Raw genomic sequence first — 24,933 nt, 5'->3', positions numbered from 1 at the left:
ACGTTAAATAGGACTTTGGAGCAACAGATTCTGACAAAATGCAGAAAAAGAACCTATGCAGAAATTAAATAGGACTTTGGAGCAACAGATTTTTGACAAAAAATTGCAGAAAAAGAACCAATGCAGACGTTAAATAGGACTTTGGAGCAACAGATTCTGACAAAATGCAGAAAAAGAACCAATGGAGACGTTAAATAGGACTTTGGAGCAACAGATTCTGACAAAATGCAGAAAAAGAACCAATGGAGACGTTAAATAGGAATTTGGAGCAACAGATTCTGACAAAATGCAGAAAAGAACCAATGGAGACGTTGAATAGGACTTTGGAGCAACAGATTCTAACAAAATGCAGAAAAAGAACCAATGGAGAAGTTAAATAGGACTTTGGAGCAACAGATTCCTACAAAATGCAGAAAAGAACCAATGGAGACGTTGAATAGGACTTTGGAGCAACAGATTCTGACAAAATGCAGAAAAAGAACCAATAAATAGGACTTTGGAGCAACAGACATTTGATAAAATATTGCAGAAAAAGAACCAATGGAGACGTTAAATAGGACTTTGAAGCAACAGATTCTGACAAAATGCAGAAAAAGAACCAATGCAGACGTTAAATAGGACTTTGGAGCAACAGATTCTGAAAAAATGCAGAAAAAGAACCAATGGAGAAGTTAAATAGGACTTTGGAGCAACAGATTCTGACAAAATGCAGAAAAAGAACCAATGGAGACGTTAAATAGGACTTTGAAGCAACAGATTCTGACAAAATGCAGAAAAAGAACCAATGCAGACGTTAAATAGGACTTTGGAGCAACAGATTCTGACAAAATGCAGAAAAAGAACCAATGCAGACGTTAAATAGGACTTTGGAGCAACAGATTCTGACAAAATGCAGAAAAAAAACCTATGCAGAAATTAAATAGGACTTTGGAGCAACAGATTTTTGACAAAAAATTGCAGAAAAAGAACCAATGCAGACGTTAAATAGGACTTTGGAGCAACAGATTCTGACAAAATGCAGAAAAAGAACCAATGGAGACGTTAAATAGGACTTTGGAGCAACAGATTCTGACAAAATGCAGAAAAAAAACCTATGCAGAAATTAAATAGGACTTTGGAGCAACAGATTTTTGACAAAAAATTGCAGAAAAAGAACCAATGCAGACGTTAAATAGGACTTTGGAGCAACAGATTCTGACAAAATGATGAAAAAGAACCAATGCAGACGTTAAATAGGACTTTGGAGCAACAGATTCTGACAAAATGCAGAAAAAGAACCAATGCAGACGTTAAATAGGACTTTGGAGCAACAGATTCTGACAAAATGCAGAAAAAAAACCTATGCAGAAATTAAATAGGACTTTGGAGCAACAGATTTTTGACAAAAAATTGCAGAAAAAGAACCAATGCAGACGTTAAATAGGACTTTGGAGCAACAGATTCTGACAAAATGCAGAAAAAGAACCAATGGAGACGTTAAATAGGACTTTGGAGCAACAGATTCTGACAAAATGCAGAAAAAAAACCTATGCAGAAATTAAATAGGACTTTGGAGCAACAGATTTTTGACAAAAAATTGCAGAAAAAGAACCAATGCAGACGTTAAATAGGACTTTGGAGCAACAGATTCTGACAAAATGCAGAAAAAGAACCAATGGAGACGTTAAATAGGACTTTGGAGCAACAGATTCTGACAAAATGCAGAAAAGAACCAATGGAGACGTTGAATAGGACTTTGGAGCAACAGATTCTAACAAAATGCAGAAAAAGAACCAATGGAGAAGTTAAATAGGACTTTGGAGCAACAGATTCTGACAAAATGCAGAAAAAGAACCAATGGAGACGTTAAATAGGACTTTGGAGCAACAGATTCTGACAAAATGCAGAAAAAAAACCTATGCAGAAATTAAATAGGACTTTGGAGCAACAGATTTTTGACAAAAAATTGCAGAAAAAGAACCAATGCAGACGTTAAATAGGACTTTGGAGCAACAGATTCTGACAAAATGCAGAAAAAGAACCAATGGAGACGTTAAATAGGACTTTGGAGCAACAGATTCTGACAAAATGCAGAAAAGAACCAATGGAGACGTTGAATAGGACTTTGGAGCAACAGATTCTAACAAAATGCAGAAAAAGAACCAATGGAGAAGTTAAATAGGACTTTGGAGCAACAGATTCTGACAAAATGCAGAAAAAGAACCAATGGAGACGTTAAATAGGACTTTGGAGCAACAGATTCTGACAAAATGCAGAAAAGAACCAATGGAGACGTTGAATAGGACTTTGGAGCAACAGATTCTGACAAAATGCAGAAAAAGAACCAATGGAGAAGTTAAATAGGACTTTGGAGCAACAGATTCTGACAAAATGCAGAAAAAGAACCAATGGAGACGTTGAATAGGACTTTGGAGCAACAGATTCTAACAAAATGCAGAAAAAGAACCAATGGAGAAGTTAAATAGGACTTTGGAGCAACAGATTCTGACAAAATGATGAAAAAGAACCAATGCAGACGTTAAATAGGACTTTGGAGCAACAGATTCTGACAAAATGCAGAAAAAGAACCAATGGAGACGTTAAATAGGACTTTGGAGCAACAGATTCTGACAAAATGCAGGTAAAGAACCAATGGAGACGTTAAATAGGACTTTGGAGCAACAGATTCTGACAAAATGCAGAAAAGAACCAATGGAGACGTTGAATAGGACTTTGGAGCAACAGATTCTGACAAAATGCAGAAAAAGAACCAATGGAGAAGTTAAATAGGACTTTGGAGCAACAGATTCTGACAAAATGCAGAAAAAGAACCAATGGAGACGTTAAATAGGACTTTGGAGCAACAGATTCTTACAAAATGCAGAAAAGAACCAATGGAGACGTTGAATAGGACTTTGGAGCAACAGATTCTGACAAAATGCAGAAAAAGAACCAATGTAGAAATTAAATAGGACTTTGGAGCAACAGATTCTGACAAAATGCAGAAAAAGAACCAATGGAGACGTTAAATAGGACTTTGGAGCAACAGATTCTTACAAAATGCAGAAAAAGAACCTATGCAGAAATTAAATAGGACTTTGGAGCAACAGATTTTTGACAAAAAATTGCAGAAAAAGAACCAATGCAGACGTTAAATAGGACTTTGGAGCAACAGATTCTGACAAAATGCAGAAAAAGAACCAATGGAGACGTTGAATAGGACTTTGGAGCAACAGATTCTAACAAAATGCAGAAAAAGAACCAATGGAGAAGTTAAATAGGACTTTGGAGCAACAGATTCTGACAAAATGCAGAAAAAGAACCAATGGAGACGTTAAATAGGAATTTGGAGCAACAGATTCTTACAAAATGCAGAAAAGAACCAATTGAGACGTTGAATAGGACTTTGGAGCAACAGATTCTGACAAAATGCAGAAAAAGAACCAATGGAGAAATTAAATAGGACTTTGGAGCAACGGATTCTGACAAAATGCAGAAAAAGAACCAATGGAGACGTTAAATAGGACTTTGGAGCAACAGATTCTGACAAAATGCAGAAAAAAAACCTATGCAGAAATTAAATAGGACTTTGGAGCAACAGATTTTTGACAAAAAATTGCAGAAAAAGAACCAATGCAGACGTTAAATAGGACTTTGGAGCAACAGATTCTGACAAAATGCAGAAAAAGAACCAATGGAGACGTTAAATAGGACTTTGGAGCAACAGATTCTGACAAAATGCAGAAAAGAACCAATGGAGACGTTGAATAGGACTTTGGAGCAACAGATTCTGACAAAATGCAGAAAAAGAACCAATGGAGAAGTTAAATAGGACTTTGGAGCAACAGATTCTGACAAAATGCAGAAAAAGAACCAATGGAGACGTTGAATAGGACTTTGGAGCAACAGATTCTAACAAAATGCAGAAAAAGAACCAATGGAGAAGTTAAATAGGACTTTGGAGCAACAGATTCTGACAAAATGATGAAAAAGAACCAATGGAGACGTTAAATAGGACTTTGGAGCAACAGATTCTTACAAAATGCAGAAAAGAACCAATGGAGACGTTGAATAGGACTTTGGAGCAACAGATTCTGACAAAATGCAGAAAAAGAACCAATGTAGAAATTAAATAGGACTTTGGAGCAACAGATTCTGACAAAATGCAGAAAAAGAACCAATGGAGACGTTAAATAGGACTTTGGAGCAACAGATTCTTACAAAATGCAGAAAAAGAACCTATGCAGAAATTAAATAGGACTTTGGAGCAACAGATTTTTGACAAAAAATTGCAGAAAAAGAACCAATGCAGACGTTAAATAGGACTTTGGAGCAACAGATTCTGACAAAATGCAGAAAAAGAACCAATGGAGACGTTGAATAGGACTTTGGAGCAACAGATTCTAACAAAATGCAGAAAAAGAACCAATGGAGAAGTTAAATAGGACTTTGGAGCAACAGATTCTGACAAAATGCAGAAAAAGAACCAATGGAGACGTTAAATAGGAATTTGGAGCAACAGATTCTTACAAAATGCAGAAAAGAACCAATTGAGACGTTGAATAGGACTTTGGAGCAACAGATTCTGACAAAATGCAGAAAAAGAACCAATGGAGAAATTAAATAGGACTTTGGAGCAACGGATTCTGACAAAATGCAGAAAAAGAACCAATGGAGACGTTAAATAGGACTTTGGAGCAACAGATTCTGACAAAATGCAGAAAAAAAACCTATGCAGAAATTAAATAGGACTTTGGAGCAACAGATTTTTGACAAAAAATTGCAGAAAAAGAACCAATGCAGACGTTAAATAGGACTTTGGAGCAACAGATTCTGACAAAATGCAGAAAAAGAACCAATGGAGACGTTAAATAGGACTTTGGAGCAACAGATTCTGACAAAATGCAGAAAAAGAACCAATGGAGACGTTAAATAGGACTTTGGAGCAACAGATTCTGACAAAATGCAGAAAAGAACCAATGGAGACGTTGAATAGGACTTTGGAGCAACAGATTCTAACAAAATGCAGAAAAAGAACCAATGGAGAAGTTAAATAGGACTTTGGAGCAACAGATTCTGACAAAATGCAGAAAAAGAACCAATAAATAGGACTTTGGAGCAACAGACTTTTGATAAAATATTGCAGAAAAAGAACCAATGGAGACGTTAAATAGGACTTTGAAGCAACAGATTCTGACAAAATGCAGAAAAAGAACCAATGCAGACGTTAAATAGGACTTTGGAGCAACAGATTCTGAAAAAATGCAGAAAAAGAACCAATGGAGAAGTTAAATAGGACTTTGGAGCAACAGATTCTGACAAAATGCAGAAAAAGAACCAATGGAGACGTTAAATAGGACTTTGGAGCAACAGATTCTGACAAAATGCAGAAAAAGAACCAATGGAGACGTTAAATAGGACTTTGGAGCAACATATTCTAACAAAATGCAGAAAAAGAACCAATGGAGACGTTGAATAGGACTTTGGAGCAACAGATTCTAACAAAATGCAGAAAAAGAACCAATGGAGAAGTTAAATAGGACTTTGGAGCAACAGATTCTGACAAAATGCAGAAAAAGAACCAATGGAGACGTTAAATAGGACTTTGGAGCAACAGATTCTTACAAAATGCAGAAAAGAACCAATGGAGACGTTAAATAGGACTTTGGAGCAACAGATTCTAACAAAATGCAGAAAAAAAACCTATGCAGAAATTAAATAGGACTTTGGAGCAACAGATTTTTGACAAAAAATTGCAGAAAAAGAACCAATGCAGACGTTAAATAGGACTTTGGAGCAACAGATTCTGACAAAATGCAGAAAAAGAACCAATGGAGACGTTAAATAGGACTTTGGAGCAACAGATTCTGACAAAATGCAGAAAAAGAACCAATGGAGACGTTAAATAGGACTTTGGAGCAACAGATTCTAACAAAATGCAGAAAAAGAACCAATGGAGACGTTGAATAGGAATTTGGAGCAACAGATTCTTACAAAATGCAGAAAAGAACCAATTGAGACGTTGAATAGGACTTTGGAGCAACAGATTCTGACAAAATGCAGAAAAAGAACCAATGGAGAAATTAAATAGGACTTTGGAGCAACGGATTCTGACAAAATGCAGAAAAAGAACCAATGGAGACGTTAAATAGGACTTTGGAGCAACAGATTCTGACAAAATGCAGAAAAAGAACCTATGCAGAAATTAAATAGGACTTTGGAGCAACAGATTTTTGACAAAAAATTGCAGAAAAAGAACCAATGCAGACGTTAAATAGGACTTTGGAGCAACAGATTCTGACAAAATGCAGAAAAAGAACCAATGGAGACGTTAAATAGGACTTTGGAGCAACAGATTCTGACAAAATGCAGAAAAAGAACCAATGGAGACGTTAAATAGGAATTTGGAGCAACAGATTCTGACAAAATGCAGAAAAGAACCAATGGAGACGTTGAATAGGACTTTGGAGCAACAGATTCTAACAAAATGCAGAAAAAGAACCAATGGAGAAGTTAAATAGGACTTTGGAGCAACAGATTCCTACAAAATGCAGAAAAGAACCAATGGAGACGTTGAATAGGACTTTGGAGCAACAGATTCTGACAAAATGCAGAAAAAGAACCAATAAATAGGACTTTGGAGCAACAGACATTTGATAAAATATTGCAGAAAAAGAACCAATGGAGACGTTAAATAGGACTTTGAAGCAACAGATTCTGACAAAATGCAGAAAAAGAACCAATGCAGACGTTAAATAGGACTTTGGAGCAACAGATTCTGAAAAAATGCAGAAAAAGAACCAATGGAGAAGTTAAATAGGACTTTGGAGCAACAGATTCTGACAAAATGCAGAAAAAGAACCAATGGAGACGTTAAATAGGACTTTGAAGCAACAGATTCTGACAAAATGCAGAAAAAGAACCAATGCAGACGTTAAATAGGACTTTGGAGCAACAGATTCTGACAAAATGCAGAAAAAGAACCAATGCAGACGTTAAATAGGACTTTGGAGCAACAGATTCTGACAAAATGCAGAAAAAAAACCTATGCAGAAATTAAATAGGACTTTGGAGCAACAGATTTTTGACAAAAAATTGCAGAAAAAGAACCAATGCAGACGTTAAATAGGACTTTGGAGCAACAGATTCTGACAAAATGCAGAAAAAGAACCAATGGAGACGTTAAATAGGACTTTGGAGCAACAGATTCTGACAAAATGCAGAAAAAAAACCTATGCAGAAATTAAATAGGACTTTGGAGCAACAGATTTTTGACAAAAAATTGCAGAAAAAGAACCAATGCAGACGTTAAATAGGACTTTGGAGCAACAGATTCTGACAAAATGCAGAAAAAGAACCAATGGAGACGTTAAATAGGACTTTGGAGCAACAGATTCTGACAAAATGCAGAAAAGAACCAATGGAGACGTTGAATAGGACTTTGGAGCAACAGATTCTAACAAAATGCAGAAAAAGAACCAATGGAGAAGTTAAATAGGACTTTGGAGCAACAGATTCTGACAAAATGCAGAAAAAGAACCAATGGAGACGTTAAATAGGACTTTGGAGCAACAGATTCTGACAAAATGCAGAAAAAAAACCTATGCAGAAATTAAATAGGACTTTGGAGCAACAGATTTTTGACAAAAAATTGCAGAAAAAGAACCAATGCAGACGTTAAATAGGACTTTGGAGCAACAGATTCTGACAAAATGCAGAAAAAGAACCAATGGAGACGTTAAATAGGACTTTGGAGCAACACATTCTTACAAAATGCAGAAAAGAACCAATGGAGACGTTGAATAGGACTTTGGAGCAACAGATTCTGACAAAATGCAGAAAAAGAACCAATATAAAAATTAAATAGGACTTTGGAGCAAGAGATTCTGACAAAATGCAGAAAAAGAACCAATGGAGACGTTAAATAGGACTTTGGAGCAACAGATTCTGACAAAATGCAGAAAAAGAACCAATGGAGAAGTTAAATAGGACTTTGGAGCAACAGACTTTTGATAAAAAATTGCAGAAAAAGAACCAATGGAGAAGTTATATAGGACTTTGGAGAAACATATTCTAACAAAATGAAGGTAAAGAACCAATGGAGAAGTTATATTGGACTCTGGAGCAACAGATTCTGACAAAATGCAGAAAAAGAACCAATGCAGACGTTAAATAGGACTTTGGAGCAACAGATTCTGACAAAATGCAGAAAAAGAACCAATGCAGACGTTAAATAGGACTTTGGAGCAACAGATTCTGACAAAATGCAGAAAAAGAACCAATGGAGACGTTAAATAGGACTTTGGAGCAACAGATTCTGACAAAATGCAGAAAAAGAACAAATGGAGAAGTTAAATAGGACTTTGGAGCAACAGATTCTGACAAAATGCAGAAAAGGAACCAATGGAGAAGTTAAATAGGACTTTGGAGCAACAGATTCTAACAAAATGCAGAAAAAGAACCAATGGAGACGTTAAATAGGACTTTGGAGCAACAGATTCTGACAAAATGGAGGTAAAGAACCAATGGAGACGTTGAATAGGACTTTGGAGCAACAGATTCTGACAAACAATGCAGAAAAAGAACAAATGGAGACGTTAAATAGGACTTTGGAGCAACAGATTCTGACAAACATTTCAGAAAAAGAACCAATGGAGACGTTGAATAGGACTTTGGAGCAACAGATTCTGACAAAATGCAGAAAAAGAACCAATGGAGACGTTGAATAGGACTTTGGAGCAACAGATTCAAACAAAATGCAGAAAAAGAACCAATGGAGAAGTTATATAGGACTTTGGAGCAACAGATTCTGACAAAATGCAGAAAAAGAACCAATGGAGAAGTTAAATAGGACTTTGAAGCCACAGATTCTGACAAAATGCAGAAAAAGAACCAATGGAGAAGTTATATAGGACTTTGGAGCAACAGATTCTGACAAACAATGCAGAAAAAGAACAAATGGAGACGTTAAATAGGACTTTGGAGCAACAGATTCTAACAAAATGCAGGTAAAGAACCAATGGAGAAGTTATATAGGACTCTGGAGCAACAGATTCTGACAAACATTTCAGAAAAAGAACCAATGGAGACGTTGAATAGGACTTTGGAGCAACAGATTCTGACAAAATGCAGAAAAAGAACCAATGGAGAAGTTAAATAGGACTTTGGAGCAACAGATTCTGACAAAATGCAGAAAAAGAACCAATGAAGACGTTAAATAGGACTTTGGAGCAACAGATTCTGACAAAATACAGAAAAAGAACCAATGGAGACGTTGAATAGGACTTTGGAGCAACAGATTCTGACAAAATGCAGAAAAAGAACCAATGGAGACGTTAAATAGGACTTTGGAGCAACAGATTCTGACAAAATGCAGAAAAAGAACCAATGGAGACGTTGAATAGGACTTTGGAGCAACAGATTCTGACAAAATGCAGAAAAAGAACCAATGGAGACGTTAAATAGGACTTTGGAGCAACAGATTCTGACAAAATGCAGAAAAAGAACCAATGGAGACGTTGAATAGGACTTTGGAGCAACAGATTCTGACAAAATGCAGAAAAAGAACCAATGGAGAAGTTAAATAGGACTTTGGAGCAACAGATTCTGACAAAATGCATAAAAAGAACCAATGGAGACGTTATATAGGACTTTGGAGCAACAGATTCTGACAAACAATGCAGAAAAAGAACAAATGGAGACGTTAAATAGGACTTTGGAGCAACAGATTCTGACAAAATGCAGAAAAAGAACCAATGCAGACGTTAAATAGGACTTTGGAGCAACAGATTCTGACAAAATGCAGAAAAAGAACCAATGGAGAAGTTAAATAGGACTTTGGAGCAACAGATTCTGACAAAATGCAGAAAAAGAACCAATGGAGACGTTAAATAGGACTTTGGAGCAACAGATTCTGACAAAATGCAGAAAAAGAACCAATGGAGACGTTAAATAGGACTTTGGAGCAACAGATTCTGACAAAATGCAGAAAAGAACCAATGGAGACGTTGAATAGGACTTTGGAGCAACAGATTCTGACAAAATGCAGAAAAAGAACCAATGGAGAAATTAAATAGGACTTTGGAGCAACAGATTCTGACAAAATACAGAAAAAGAACCAATGGAGACGTTAAATAGGACTTTGGAGCAACAGATTTTTGACAAAAAATTGCAGAAAAAGAACCAATGCAGACGTTAAATAGGACTTTGGAGCAACAGATTCTAACAAAATGCAGAAAAAGAACCAATGGAGACGTTAAATAGGACTTTGGAGCAACAGATTCTGACAAAATGCAGAAAAAGAACCAATGGAGACGTTAAATAGGACTTTGGAGCAACAGATTCTGACAAAATGCAGAAAAAGAACCAATGTAGAAATTAAATAGGACTTTGGAGCAACAGATTCTGACAAAATGCAGATAAAGAACCAATGGAGACGTTAAATAGGACTTTGGAGCAACAGATTCTTACAAAATGCAGAAAAGAACCAATGGAGACGTTGAATAGGACTTTGGAGCAACAGATTCTGACAAAATGCAGAAAAAGAACCAATGTAAAAATTAAATAGGACTTTGGAGCAACAGATTCTGACAAAATGCAGAAAAAGAACCAATGGAGACGTTGAATAGGACTTTGGAGCAACAGATTCTGACAAAATGCAGAAAAAGAACCAATGGAGACGTTGAATAGGACTTTGGAGAAACAGATTCTAACAAAACGAAGGTAAAGAACCAATGGAGAAGTTATATTGGACTCTGGAGCAACAGATTCTGACAAAATGCAGAAAAAGAACCAATGGAGACGTTAAATAGGACTTTGGAGCAACAGATTCTGACAAAATGCAGAAAAAGAACCAATGGAGACGTTGAATAGGACTTTGGAGCAACAGATTCTGACAAAGTGCAGAAAAAAAAACCAATGGAGACGTTGAATAGGACTTTGGAGCAACAGATTCTGACAAAATGCATAAAAAGAACCAATGGAGACGTTATATAGGACTTTGGAGCAACAGATTCTGTCAAACATTTCAGAAAAAGAACCAATGGAGACGTTGAATAGGACTTTGGAGCAACAGATTCTGACAAAATGCAGAAAAAGAACCAATGGAGACGTTAAATAGGACTTTGGAGCAACAGATTTTTGACAAAAAATTGCAGAAAAAGAACCAATGGAGACGTTAAATAGGACTTTGGAGCAACAGATTCTGACAAAATGCAGAAAAAGAACCAATGGAGAAGTTAAATAGGACTTTGGAGCAACAGATTCTGACAAAATGCAGAAAAAGAACCAATGGAGACGTTGAATAGGACTTTGGAGCAACAGATTCTAACAAAATGCAGAAAAAGAACCAATGGATAAGTTAAATAGGACTTTGGAGCAACAGATTCTGAAAAAATGCAGAAAAAGAACCAATGGAGACGTTAAATAGGACTTTGGAGCAACAGATTCTTACAAAATGCAGAAAAGAACCAATGGAGACGTTGAATAGGACTTTGGAGCAACAGATTCTGACAAAATGCAGAAAAAGAACCAATGTAGAAATTAAATAGGACTTTGGAGCAACAGATTCTGACAAAATGCAGAAAAAGAACCAATGGAGACGTTAAATAGGACTTTGGAGCAACAGATTTTTGACAAAAAATTGCAGAAAAAGAACCAATGCAGACGTTAAATAGGACTTTGGAGCAACACATTCTTACAAAATGCAGAAAAAGAACCAATGGAGAAGTTAAATAGGACTTTGGAGCAACAGACTTTTGATTAAAAAATTGCAGAAAAAGAACCAATGGAGAAGTTATATAGGACTTTGGAGCAACAGATTCTGACAAACAATGCAGACAAAGAACAAATGGAGACGTTAAATAGGACTTTGGAGAAACAGATTCTAACAAAATGAAGGTAAAGAACCAATGGAGAAGTTATATTGGACTCTGGAGCAACAGATTCTGACAAAATGCAGAAAAAGAACCAATGCAGACGTTAAATAGGACTTTGGAGCAACAGATTCTGACAAAATGCAGAAAAAGAACCAATGCAGACGTTAAATAGGACTTTGGAGCAACAGATTCTGACAAAATGCAGAAAAAGAACCAATGGAGACGTTAAATAGGACTTTGGAGCAACAGATTCTGACAAAATGCAGAAAAAGAACAAATGGAGAAGTTAAATAGGACTTTGGAGCAACAGATTCTGACAAAATGCAGAAAAGGAACCAATGGAGAAGTTAAATAGGACTTTGGAGCAACAGATTCTGACAAAATGCAGAAAAAGAACCAATGGAGACGTTAAATAGGACTTTGGAGCAACAGATTCTGACAAAATGGAGGTAAAGAACCAATGGAGACATTGAATAGGACTTTGGAGCAACAGATTCTGACAAACAATGCAGAAAAAGAACAAATGGAGACGTTAAATAGGACTTTGGAGCAACAGATTCTGACAAACATTTCAGAAAAAGAACCAATGGAGACGTTGAATAGGACTTTGGAGCAACAGATTCTGACAAAATGCAGAAAAAGAACCAATATAAAAATTAAATAGGACTTTGGAGCAAGAGATTCTGACAAAATGCAGAAAAAGAACCAATGGAGACGTTAAATAGGACTTTGGAGCAACAGATTCTAACAAAATGCAGGTAAAGAACCAATGGAGAAGTTATATAGGACTCTGGAGCAACAGATTCTGACAAACATTTCAGAAAAAGAACCAATGGAGACGTTGAATAGGACTTTGGAGCAACAGATTCTGACAAAATGCAGAAAAAGAACCAATGGAGAAGTTAAATAGGACTTTGGAGCAACAGATTCTGACAAAATGCAGAAAAAGAACCAATGGAGACGTTAAATAGGACTTTGGAGCAACAGATTCTGACAAAATGCAGAAAAAGAACCAATGCAGACGTTGAATAGGACTTTGGAGCAACAGTTTCTGACAAAATACAGAAAAAGAACCAATGGAGAAGTTAAATAGGACTTTGGAGCAACATATTATGACAAAATGCAGAAAAAGAACCAATGAAGACGTTAAATAGGACTTTGGAGCAACAGATTCTGACAAAATACAGAAAAAGAACCAATGGAGACGTTGAATAGGACTTTGGAGCAACAGATTCTGACAAAATGCAGAAAAAGAACCAATGGAGACGTTAAATAGGACTTTGGAGCAACAGATTCTGACAAAATGCAGAAAAAGAACCAATGGAGACGTTGAATAGGACTTTGGAGCAACAGATTCTGACAAAATGCAGAAAAAGAACCAATGGAGACGTTAAATAGGACTTTGGAGCAACAGATTCTGACAAAATGCAGAAAAAGAACCAATGGAGACGTTAAATAGGACTTTGGAGCAACAGATTCTGACAAAATGCAGAAAAAGAACCAATGGAGACGTTGAATAGGACTTTGGAGCAACAGATTCTGACAAAATGCAGAAAAAGAACCAATGGAGAAGTTAGATAGGACTTTGGAGCAACAGATTCTGACAAAATGCATAAAAAGAACCAATGGAGACGTTATATAGGACTTTGGAGCAACAGATTCTGACAAACAATGCAGAAAAAGAACAAATGGAGACGTTAAATAGGACTTTGGAGCAACAGATTCTGACAAAATGCAGAAAAAGAACCAATGCAGACGTTAAATAGGACTTTGGAGCAACAGATTCTGACAAAATGCAGAAAAAGAACCAATGGAGAAGTTAAATAGGACTTTGGAGCAACAGATTCTGACAAAATGCAGAAAAAGAACCAATGGAGACGTTAAATAGGACTTTGGAGCAACAGATTCTGACAAAATGCAGAAAAAGAACCAATGGAGACGTTAAATAGGACTTTGGAGCAACAGATTCTGACAAAATGCAGAAAAGAACCAATGGAGACGTTGAATAGGACTTTGGAGCAACAGATTCTGACAAAATGCAGAAAAAGAACCAATGGAGAAATTAAATAGGACTTTGGAGCAACAGATTCTGACAAAATACAGAAAAAGAACCAATGGAGACGTTAAATAGGACTTTGGAGCAACAGATTTTTGACAAAAAATTGCAGAAAAAGAACCAATGCAGACGTTAAATAGGACTTTGGAGCAACAGATTCTAACAAAATGCAGAAAAAGAACCAATGGAGACGTTAAATAGGACTTTGGAGCAACAGATTCTGACAAAATGCAGAAAAAGAACCAATGGAGACGTTAAATAGGACTTTGGAGCAACAGATTCTGACAAAATGCAGAAAAAGAACCAATGTAGAAATTAAATAGGACTTTGGAGCAACAGATTCTGACAAAATGCAGAAAAAGAACCAATGGAGACGTTAAATAGGACTTTGGAGCAACAGATTCTTACAAAATGCAGAAAAGAACCAATGGAGACGTTGAATAGGACTTTGGAGCAACAGATTCTGACAAAATGCAGAAAAAGAACCAATGTAAAAATTAAATAGGACTTTGGAGCAACAGATTCTGACAAAATGCAGAAAAAGAACCAATGGAGACGTTGAATAGGACTTTGGAGCAACAGATTCTGACAAAATGCAGAAAAAGAACCAATGGAGACGTTGAATAGGACTTTGGAGAAACAGATTCTAACAAAACGAAGGTAAAGAACCAATGGAGAAGTTATATTGGACTCTGGAGCAACAGATTCTGACAAAATGCAGAAAAAGAACCAATGGAGACGTTAAATAGGACTTTGGAGCAACAGATTCTGACAAAATGCAGAAAAAGAACCAATGGAGACGTTGAATAGGACTTTGGAGCAACAGATTCTGACAAAGTGCAGAAAAAAAAACCAATGGAGACGTTGAATAGGACTTTGGAGCAACAGATTCTGACAAAATGCATAAAAAGAACCAATGGAGACGTTATATAGGACTTTGGAGCAACAGATTCTGTCAAACATTTCAGAAAAAGAACCAATGGAGACGTTGAATAGGACTTTGGAGCAACAGATTCTGACAAAATGCAGAAAAAGAACCAATGGAGACGTTAAATAGGACTTTGGAGCAACAGATTTTTGACAAAAAATTGCAGAAAAAGAACCAATGGAGACGTTAAATAGGACTTTGGAGCAACAGATTCTGACAAAATGCAGAAAAAGAACCAATGGAGAAGTTAAATAGGACTTTGGAGCAACAGATTCTGACAAAATGCAGAAAAAGAACCAATGGAGACGTTGAATAGGACTTTGGAGCAACAGATTCTAACAAAATGCAGAAAAAGAACCAATGGATAAGTTAAATAGGACTTTGGAGCAACAGATTCTGAAAAAATGCAGAAAAAGAACCAATGGAGACGTTAAATAGGACTTTGGAGCAACAGATTCTTACAAAATGCTGAAAAGAACCAATGGAGACGTTGAATAGGACTTTGGAGCAACAGATTCTGACAAAATGCAGAAAAAGAACCAATGTAGAAATTAAATAGGACTTTGGAGCAACAGATTCTGACAAAATGCAGAAAAAGAACCAATGGAGACGTTAAATAGGACTTTGGAGCAACAGATTTTTGACAAAAAATTGCAGAAAAAGAACCAATGCAGACGTTAAATAGGACTTTGGAGCAACACATTCTTACAAAATGCAGAAAAAGAACCAATGGAGAAGTTAAATAGGACTTTGGAGCAACAGACTTTTGATTAAAAAATTGCAGAAAAAGAACCAATGGAGAAGTTATATAGGACTTTGGAGCAACAGATTCTGACAAAATGCAGAAAAAGAACCAATGGAGAAGTTAAATAGGACTTTGGAGCAACAGATTCTGACAAAATGCAGAAAAAGAACCAATGGAGACGTTGAATAGGACTTTGGAGCAACAGATTCTAACAAAATGCAGAAAAAGAACCAATGGATAAGTTAAATAGGACTTTGGAGCAACAGATTCTGAAAAAATGCAGAAAAAGAACCAATGGAGACGTTAAATAGGACTTTGGAGCAACAGATTCTTACAAAATGCAGAAAAGAACCAATGGAGACGTTGAATAGGACTTTGGAGCAACAGATTCTGACAAAATGCAGAAAAAGAACCAATGTAGAAATTAAATAGGACTTTGGAGCAACAGATTCTGACAAAATGCAGAAAAAGAACCAATGGAGACGTTAAATAGGACTTTGGAGCAACAGATTTTTGACAAAAAATTGCAGAAAAAGAACCAATGCAGACGTTAAATAGGACTTTGGAGCAACACATTCTTACAAAATGCAGAAAAAGAACCAATGGAGAAGTTAAATAGGACTTTGGAGCAACAGACTTTTGATTAAAAAATTGCAGAAAAAGAACCAATGGAGAAGTTATATAGGACTTTGGAGCAACAGATTCTGACAAACAATGCAGACAAAGAACAAATGGAGACGTTAAATAGGACTTTGGAGAAACAGATTCTAACAAAATGAAGGTAAAGAACCAATGGAGAAGTTATATTGGACTCTGGAGCAACAGATTCTGACAAAATGCAGAAAAAGAACCAATGCAGACGTTAAATAGGACTTTGGAGCAACAGATTCTGACAAAATGCAGAAAAAGAACCAATGCAGACGTTAAATAGGACTTTGGAGCAACAGATTCTGACAAAATGCAGAAAAAGAACCAATGGAGACGTTAAATAGGACTTTGGAGCAACAGATTCTGACAAAATGCAGAAAAAGAACAAATGGAGAAGTTAAATAGGACTTTGGAGCAACAGATTCTGACAAAATGCAGAAAAGGAACCAATGGAGAAGTTAAATAGGACTTTGGAGCAACAGATTCTGACAAAATGCAGAAAAAGAACCAATGGAGACGTTAAATAGGACTTTGGAGCAACAGATTCTGACAAAATGGAGGTAAAGAACCAATGGAGACATTGAATAGGACTTTGGAGCAACAGATTCTGACAAACAATGCAGAAAAAGAACAAATGGAGACGTTAAATAGGACTTTGGAGCAACAGATTCTGACAAACATTTCAGAAAAAGAACCAATGGAGACGTTGAATAGGACTTTGGAGCAACAGATTCTGACAAAATGCAGAAAAAGAACCAATATAAAAATTAAATAGGACTTTGGAGCAAGAGATTCTGACAAAATGCAGAAAAAGAACCAATGGAGACGTTAAATAGGACTTTGGAGCAACAGATTCTAACAAAATGCAGGTAAAGAACCAATGGAGAAGTTATATAGGACTCTGGAGCAACAGATTCTGACAAACATTTCAGAAAAAGAACCAATGGAGACGTTGAATAGGACTTTGGAGCAACAGATTCTGACAAAATGCAGAAAAAGAACCAATGGAGAAGTTAAATAGGACTTTGGAGCAACAGATTCTGACAAAATGCAGAAAAAGAACCAATGGAGACGTTAAATAGGACTTTGGAGCAACAGATTCTGACAAAATGCAGAAAAAGAACCAATGCAGACGTTGAATAGGACTTTGGAGCAACAGTTTCTGACAAAATACAGAAAAAGAACCAATGGAGAAGTTAAATAGGACTTTGGAGCAACATATTATGACAAAATGCAGAAAAAGAACCAATGAAGACGTTAAATAGGACTTTGGAGCAACAGATTCTGACAAAATACAGAAAAAGAACCAATGGAGACGTTGAATAGGACTTTGGAGCAACAGATTCTGACAAAATGCAGAAAAAGAACCAATGGAGACGTTAAATAGGACTTTGGAGCAACAGATTCTGACAAAATGCAGAAAAAGAACCAATGGAGACGTTGAATAGGACTTTGGAGCAACAGATTCTGACAAAATGCAGAAAAAGAACCAATGGAGACGTTAAATAGGACTTTGGAGCAACAGATTCTGACAAAATGCAGAAAAAGAACCAATGGAGACGTTAAATAGGACTTTGGAGCAACAGATTCTGACAAAATGCAGAAAAAGAACCAATGGAGACGTTGAATAGGACTTTGGAGCAACAGATTCTGACAAAATGCAGAAAAAGAACCAATGGAGAAGTTAGATAGGACTTTGGAGCAACAGATTCTGACAAAATGCATAAAAAGAACCAATGGAGACGTTATATAGGACTTTGGAGCAACAGATTCTGACAAACAATGCAGAAAAAGAACAAATGGAGACGTTAAATAGGACTTTGGAGCAACAGATTCTGACAAAATGCAGAAAAAGAACCAATGCAGACGTTAAATAGGACTTTGGAGCAACAGATTCTGACAAAATGCAGAAAAAGAACCAATGGAGAAGTTAAATAGGACTTTGGAGCAACAGATTCTGACAAAATGCAGAAAAAGAACCAATGGAGACGTTAAATAGGACTTTGGAGCAACAGATTCTGACAAAATGCAGAAAAAGAACCAATGGAGACGTTAAATAGGACTTTGGAGCAACAGATTCTGACAAAATGCAGAAAAGAACCAATGGAGACGTTGAATAGGACTTTGGAGCAACAGATTCTGACAAAATGCAGAAAAAGAACCAATGGAGAAATTAAATAGGACTTTGGAGCAACAGATTCTGACAAAATACAGAAAAAGAACCAATGGAGACGTTAAATAGGACTTTGGAGCAACAGATTTTTGACAAAAAATTGCAGAAAAAGAACCAATGCAGACGTTAAATAGGACTTTGGAGCAACAGATTCTAACAAAATGCAGAAAAAGAACCAATGGAGACGTTAAATAGGACTTTGGAGCAACAGATTCTGACAAAATGCAGAAAAAGAACCAATGGAGACGTTAAATAGGACTTTGGAGCAACAGATTCTGACAAAATGCAGAAAAAGAACCAATGTAGAAATTAAATAGGACTTTGGAGCAACAGATTCTGACAAAATGCAGAAAAAGAACCAATGGAGACGTTAAATAGGACTTTGGAGCAACAGATTCTTACAAAATGCAGAAAAGAACCAATGGAGACGTTGAATAGGACTTTGGAGCAACAGATTCTGACAAAATGCAGAAAAAGAACCAATGTAAAAATTAAATAGGACTTTGGAGCAACAGATTCTGACAAAATGCAGAAAAAGAACCAATGGAGACGTTGAATAGGACTTTGGAGCAACAGATTCTGACAAAATGCAGAAAAAGAACCAATGGAGACGTTGAATAGGACTTTGGAGAAACAGATTCTAACAAAACGAAGGTAAAGAACCAATGGAGAAGTTATATTGGACTCTGGAGCAACAGATTCTGACAAAATGCAGAAAAAGAACCAATGGAGACGTTAAATAGGACTTTGGAGCAACAGATTCTGACAAAATGCAGAAAAAGAACCAATGGAGACGTTGAATAGGACTTTGGAGCAACAGATTCTGACAAAGTGCAGAAAAAAAAACCAATGGAGACGTTGAATAGGACTTTGGAGCAACAGATTCTGACAAAATGCATAAAAAGAACCAATGGAGACGTTATATAGGACTTTGGAGCAACAGATTCTGTCAAACATTTCAGAAAAAGAACCAATGGAGACGTTGAATAGGACTTTGGAGCAACAGATTCTGACAAAATGCAGAAAAAGAACCAATGGAGACGTTAAATAGGACTTTGGAGCAACAGATTTTTGACAAAAAATTGCAGAAAAAGAACCAATGGAGACGTTAAATAGGACTTTGGAGCAACAGATTCTGACAAAATGCAGAAAAAGAACCAATGGAGAAGTTAAATAGGACTTTGGAGCAACAGATTCTGACAAAATGCAGAAAAAGAACCAATGGAGACGTTGAATAGGACTTTGGAGCAACAGATTCTAACAAAATGCAGAAAAAGAACCAATGGATAAGTTAAATAGGACTTTGGAGCAACAGATTCTGAAAAAATGCAGAAAAAGAACCAATGGAGACGTTAAATAGGACTTTGGAGCAACAGATTCTTACAAAATGCTGAAAAGAACCAATGGAGACGTTGAATAGGACTTTGGAGCAACAGATTCTGACAAAATGCAGAAAAAGAACCAATGTAGAAATTAAATAGGACTTTGGAGCAACAGATTCTGACAAAATGCAGAAAAAGAACCAATGGAGACGTTAAATAGGACTTTGGAGCAACAGATTTTTGACAAAAAATTGCAGAAAAAGAACCAATGCAGACGTTAAATAGGACTTTGGAGCAACACATTCTTACAAAATGCAGAAAAAGAACCAATGGAGAAGTTAAATAGGACTTTGGAGCAACAGACTTTTGATTAAAAAATTGCAGAAAAAGAACCAATGGAGAAGTTATATAGGACTTTGGAGCAACAGATTCTGACAAAATGAAGGTAAAGAACCAATGGAGAAGTTATATTGGACTCTGGAGCAACAGATTCTGACAAAATGCAGAAAAAGAACCAATGCAGACGTTAAATAGGACTTTGGAGCAACAGATTCTGACAAAATGCAGAAAAAGAACCAATGCAGACGTTAAATAGGACTTTGGAGCAACAGATTCTGACAAAATGCAGAAAAAGAACCAATGGAGACGTTAAATAGGACTTTGGAGCAACAGATTCTGACAAAATGCAGAAAAAGAACAAATGGAGAAGTTAAATAGGACTTTGGAGCAACAGATTCTGACAAAATGCAGAAAAGGAACCAATGGAGAAGTTAAATAGGACTTTGGAGCAACAGATTCTGACAAAATGCAGAAAAAGAACCAATGGAGACGTTAAATAGGACTTTGGAGCAACAGATTCTGACAAAATGGAGGTAAAGAACCAATGGAGACATTGAATAGGACTTTGGAGCAACAGATTCTGACAAACAATGCAGAAAAAGAACAAATGGAGACGTTAAATAGGACTTTGGAGCAACAGATTCTGACAAACATTTCAGAAAAAGAACCAATGGAGACGTTGAATAGGACTTTGGAGCAACAGATTCTGACAAAATGCAGAAAAAGAACCAATGGAGACGTTAAATAGGACTTTGGAGCAACAGATTCTGACAAAATGCAGAAAAAGAACCAATGGAGAAGTTAAATAGGACTTTGGAGCAACAGACTTTTGATAAAAAATTGCAGAAAAAGAACCAAAGCAGACGTTAAATAGGACTTTGAAGCCACAGATTCTGACAAAATGCAGAAAAAGAACCAATGGAGAAGTTATATAGGACTTTGGAGCAACAGATTCTGACAAACAATGCAGAAAAAGAACAAATGGAGACGTTAAATAGGACTTTGGAGCAACAGATTCTAACAAAATGCAGGTAAAGAACCAATGCAGAAGTTATAAAGGACTCTGGAGCAACAGATTCTGACAAACATTTCAGAAAAAGAACCAATGGAGACGTTGAATAGGACTTTGGAGCAACAGATTCTGACAAAATGCAGAAAAAGAACCAATGGAGACGTTGAATAGGACTTTGGAGCAACAGATTCTGACAAAATGCAGAAAAAGAACCAATGGAGACGTTGAATAGGACTTTGGAGCAACAGATTCTGACAAAATGCAGAAAAAGAACCAATGGAGACCTTGAATAGGACTTTGGAGCAACAGATTCTGACAAAATGCAGAAAAAGAACCAATGGAGAAGTTAAATAGGACTTTGGAGCAACAGATTCTGACAAAATGCAGAAAAAGAACCAATGGAGACGTTGAATAGGACTTTGGAGCAACAGATTCTGACAAAATGCAGAAAAAGAACCAATGTAGAAATTAAATAGGACTTTGGAGCAACAGATTCTGACAAAATGCAGAAAAAGAACCAATGGAGACGTTATATAGGACTTTGGAGCAACAGATTCTGACAAAATGCAGAAAAGAACCAATGGAGACGTTGAATAGGACTTTGGAGCAACAGATTCTGACAAAATGCAGAAAAAGAACCAATGCAGACGTTATATAGGACTTTGGAGCAACAGATTCTGACAAAATGCAGAAAAAGAACCAATGGAGACGTTAAATAGGACTTTGGAGCAACAGATTCTGACAAAATGCAGAAAAAGAACCTATGCAGAAATTAAATAGGACTTTGGAGCAACAGATTTTTGACAAAAAATTGCAGAAAAAGAACCAATGCAGACGTTAAATAGGACTTTGGAGCAACAGATTCTGACAAAATGCAGAAAAAGATCCAATGCAGACGTTAAATAGGACTTTGGAGCAACAGATTCTGACAAAATGCAGAAAAAGAACCAATGGAGACGTTATATAGGACTTTGGAGCAACAGATTCTGACAAAATGCAGAAAAAGAACCAATGTAAAAATTAAATAGGACTTTGGAGCAACAGATTCTGACAAAATGCAGAAAAAGAACCAATGCAGACGTTAAATAGGACTTTGGAGCAACAGATTCTGACAAAATGCAGAAAAGAACCAATGGAGACGTTGAATAGGACTTTGGAGCAACAGATTCTGACAAAATGCAGAAAAAGAACCAATGCAGACGTTATATAGGACTTTGGAGCAACAGATTCTGACAAAATGCAGAAAAAGAACCAATGGAGACGTTAAATAGGACTTTGGAGCAACAGATTCTGACAAAATGCAGAAAAAGAACCTATGCAGAAATTAAATAGGACTTTGGAGCAACAGATTTTTGACAAAAAATTGCAGAAAAAGAACCAATGCAGACGTTAAATAGGACTTTGGAGCAACAGATTCTGACAAAATGCAGAAAAAGATCCAATGCAGACGTTAAATAGGACTTTGGAGCAACAGATTCTGACAAAATGCAGAAAAAGAACCAATGGAGACGTTATATAGGACTTTGGAGCAACAGATTCTGACAAAATGCAGAAAAAGAACCAATGTAAAAATTAAATAGGACTTTGGAGCAACAGATTCTGACAAAATGCAGAAAAAGAACCAATGCAGACGTTAAATAGGACTTTGGAGCAACAGATTCTGACAAAATGCAGAAAAAGAACCTATGCAGAAATTAAATAGGACTTTGGAGCAACAGATTTTTGACAAAAAATTGCAGAAAAAGAACCAATGGAGACGTTGAATAGGACTTTGGAGCTACAGATTCTGACAAAATGCAGAAAAAGAACCAATGGAGACGTTAAATAGGACTTTTGAGCTACAGATTCTGACAAACATTTCAGAAAAATAACCAATGGAGACGTTGAATAGGACTTTGGAGCTACAGATTCTGACAAAATGCAGAAAAAGAACCAATGGAGACGTTAAATAGGACTTTTGAGCTACAGATTCTGACAAAATGCAGAAAAAGAACCAATGGAGAAGTTAAATAGGACTTTGGAGCAACAGATTCTGACAAACAATGCAGAAAAAGAACAAATGGAGACGTTAAATAGGACTTTGGAGCAACAGATTCTGACAAAATGCAGAAAAAGAACCAATGGAGACGTTAAATAGGACTTTGGAGCAACAGATTCTGACAAACAATGCAGAAAAAGAACAAATGGAGACGTTAAATAGGACTTTGGAGAAACAGATTCTAACAAAATGAAGGTAAAGAACCAATGGAGAAGTTATATTGGACTCTGGAGCAACAGATTCTGACAAAATGCAGATAAAGAACCAATGGAGACGTTAAATAGGACTTTGGAGCAACAGATTCTGACAAAATGCAGAAAAAGAACCAATGGAGACGTTAAATAGGACTTTGGAGAAACAGATTCTGACAAAATGCAGAAAAAGAACCAATGGAGAAGTTAAATAGGACTTTGGAGCAACAGACTTTTGATAAAAAATTGCAGAAAAAGAACCAAAGCAGACGTTAAATAGGACTTTGAAGCCACAGATTCTGACAAAATGCAGAAAAGAACCAATGGAGAAGTTATATAGGACTTTGGAGCAACAGATTCTGACAAACAATGCAGAAAAAGAACAAATGGAGACGTTAAATAGGACTTTGGAGCAACAGATTCTAACAAAATGCAGGTAAAGAACCAATGCAGAAGTTATAAAGGACTCTGGAGCAACAGATTCTGACAAACATTTCAGAAAAAGAACCAATGGAGACGTTGAATAGGACTTTGGAGCAACAGATTCTGACAAAATGCAGAAAAAGAACCAATGGAGACGTTGAATAGGACTTTGGAGCAACAGATTCTGACAAAATGCAGAAAAAGAACCAATGGAGACGTTGAATAGGACTTTGGAGCAACAGATTCTGACAAAATGCAGAAAAAGAACCAATGGAGACGTTGAATAGGACTTTGGAGCAACAGATTCTGACAAAATGCAGAAAAAGAACCAATGGAGAAGTTAAATAGGACTTTGGAGCAACAGATTCTGACAAAATGCAGAAAAAGAACCAATGGAGACGTTGAATAGGACTTTGGAGCAACAGATTCTGACAAAATGCAGAAAAAGAACCAATGTAGAAATTAAATAGGACTTTGGAGCAACAGATTCTGACAAAATGCAGAAAAAGAACCAATGGAGACGTTATATAGGACTTTGGAGCAACAGATTCTGACAAAATGCAGAAAAGAACCAATGGAGACGTTGAATAGGACTTTGGAGCAACAGATTCTGACAAAATGCAGAAAAAGAACCAATGCAGACGTTATATAGGACTTTGGAGCAACAGATTCTGACAAAATGCAGAAAAAGAACCAATGGAGACGTTAAATAGGACTTTGGAGCAACAGATTCTGACAAAATGCAGAAAAAGAACCTATGCAGAAATTAAATAGGACTTTGGAGCAACAGATTTTTGACAAAAAATTGCAGAAAAAGAACCAATGCAGACGTTAAATAGGACTTTGGAGCAACAGATTCTGACAAAATGCAGAAAAAGATCCAATGCAGACGTTAAATAGGACTTTGGAGCAACAGATTCTGACAAAATGCAGAAAAAGAACCAATGGAGACGTTATATAGGACTTTGGAGCAACAGATTCTGACAAAATGCAGAAAAAGAACCAATGTAAAAATTAAATAGGACTTTGGAGCAACAGATTCTGACAAAATGCAGAAAAAGAACCAATGCAGACGTTAAATAGGACTTTGGAGCAACAGATTCTGACAAAATGCAGAAAAGAACCAATGGAGACGTTGAATAGGACTTTGGAGCAACAGATTCTGACAAAATGCAGAAAAAGAACCAATGCAGACGTTATATA

The sequence above is a fragment of the Odontesthes bonariensis genome, chromosome 11 (assembly GCF_027942865.1).
Source record: "Odontesthes bonariensis isolate fOdoBon6 chromosome 11, fOdoBon6.hap1, whole genome shotgun sequence".
Lineage (NCBI taxonomy): Eukaryota > Metazoa > Chordata > Actinopteri > Atheriniformes > Atherinopsidae > Odontesthes > Odontesthes bonariensis.
The sequence above is the reverse complement of the archived record's forward strand: the minus strand, read 5'-3'. Positions refer to the sequence as shown.